Raw genomic sequence first — 2,435 nt, 5'->3', positions numbered from 1 at the left:
CTTCGTGTCTTTTCTTTTATTGTTCTTTCAAAACAAGGCTTCCTCCTGCATCACACATGCAAATTTCTGAGCTTTTCATTTTTATTGTTTAAATGCTGAGATGTTGTATAAATGAAAAGAAAGAGTTAATGGTCTTCAATGATATCAGTTATATGGCATGTCTAATTTCAGGTGATATTTGGTTTTGATATTTGCATGATTACCAAGGCGATTTAAGTATGTGGTTTGCACACGCTTGTGCCCGCATTGTTTCTATGGCACTGGAACAAACTGTTTAGCTGTGTTTTTGCCAAAACCTTATTGTGAGCATTATGCATCTTTAGTTTTCGTTTATCCTTCAAGGTTCGTGGAATTAGCGAAATATCTGTTTGCAGCGGTGCCAATTGAATGGTGATGGCACATCAGGGGTGGAAAAAGGAGAAGTCAATTAAATTTCAGTGCACGAGGGATGGAAAAGCAAATTGAATGGAATTTTTCTTCGCCAGAAGTGTAAGACCAAGCCAAAAAAATTTGCAGTGCACTGCGAGAGGGAAAAATAATTTTATTTACCATTTTTTGTGCGTGGCTCAGGCATGCATAGGTAGCAAAGGGCAATGCTGCACATACCACGAAGGCTTGCTGACCCTAACCCGGGCCTAGAATGTACAAGATGATGAAATGTGGGATATGAGGAGTGAGAGGGAGATGAAAGGCTTGCAGCCTTCGCAATATCTGGCACATCAGAGGCATGAGGGAGAAAAGACTGGGGCGATGGTGGCAGGCAGACGGCGCCGCAGGGAGGTGATACAGAGGGACCAGGAAGATTGATGGCCTACAGTGAGTGCCAAAAGCGGTTGTACATTGCCAGTCCAGCTGTTGGGCTGTGGGCCATCAGTCAGTGTTTGCTGACCAGGTGCAGTCAGGCAGAAAAAAAAAGACTCATAGTGGCCCCTTGTACACTAGAGGAGAGGGCCTGCCACGAGGAATGTAAGCGAAGGGTCGCACATGACATCTGTGCATAGGGTAAATGCTGGTTATGCTGAGTACTGCGTTGAATGTATATGTGGCATGATGCTGGACGCTGACAAGGCTGGTGCAATGAAAAGAAGAGTTGGTAGCCAGACTGCACAACAGTACTCAAGGATGTGAAGCACAAGGGCGGTGTAAAGGCTCCAAGATGCCCTGGGAGGTAAAGCCTTGTATGCGCCTGGATATGCGCCATGAGATGAAAAAGACAGGCGTGCATCGAGTTCATTGCCAAGGACTGTTGTGGCGCGACGAAGGGGTTGGCTTCCAAGGGTCAACAATGATGGCATGAGGCGAGCGTGGCGCAGGGTTGAGAAAGTCATTGTAGAGGACTTGCCAATGTTTATGAGCAACTGGTGTTCTGTGCCCAGGAGGGACAGGTGTTGGGGTTGATTTGAAGAGTCAAATAGTCTGCTAAGGTGCAGACTGATTGCAGCAATGTAATGTTGCCAGCATAAAGAACAAGGAGACAGCTGAGATTGTCAGTGAGTACTGCCCATGAAGATTGAAAAAAGAGTAGGGCCAAGAACATCGGATAGAACAGCACTAGATGTGGAAGTGGCTTCTCGGACTATGACATGCCGAGTTCTGTCACTGACAGAGGCATCCAGCCAAAAGAAAACAATTCCGGAGACCCCCTTGACTACAGCTCTGGAGAAGAGCCCATGGTGAGGAAGATGATCAAAAGCACACGAAATGTACGTCCAAGTGAACAAACTGGCAAGGCATCTGGTTGTCAAGGTGGGCACTGACTGTGTGGACCAGCACACCAACAGTTTCACTGCTGTGCTGTTGGTGAAATTCATGAATCTTAGTGTTCGGGATCCTCTCAAAGGCGTGGCACATGATGGATGCAAACTCAAGTGGGTGGCAGGAGGACAAGAGGTCAGCATGAGCCCCATGTCCTTTGTACACTGGTGTGATGCGAGGTACCTTCCACACAGAAGGAGCCACTGCCGAGTCGATAATGCACTGAAATGTGGCATAATACAGGTGCCATACAAGAGGCTGTACAATAGACACGGGTTCGATACCAGAGCCCTTCACTACGGCGTCCCTCATAGCCTGAGTCGTTTCGGGACATTAACCCCTATAAACCAGAGGCTGTATAATGAAGGAGTAGGGGATGAATGCTATCAGGGCCAGAGCCTTGAAATGGTCTAATGTGGGAGCAAGCTTCCATGAAGTCATCAGTAGTTATGGTAAGAGAGGACAATTAAGTAGGCACTTGACTTGAGAAGGGCATTTCAGGAAACGATGGCAGATCAGACCCAGGCATGGGACGGTATGTCCAAATGGAAGAAAACTGGCTATACTAAATGCTTCGGAGATGCGACCAAGAGAGCATACTGGCTCACCATCAATGTGAAAGGAGATTCACTGAGTTTACCTCCGTTGAGAGTTGACATACGCCCAGAAAAGCTTAGGTT

This window comes from Amblyomma americanum, chromosome 11 (genome assembly GCF_052857255.1).
Source record: "Amblyomma americanum isolate KBUSLIRL-KWMA chromosome 11, ASM5285725v1, whole genome shotgun sequence".
Taxonomy (NCBI): domain Eukaryota; kingdom Metazoa; phylum Arthropoda; class Arachnida; order Ixodida; family Ixodidae; genus Amblyomma; species Amblyomma americanum.
Note: the sequence above shows the minus strand (reverse complement) of the source record.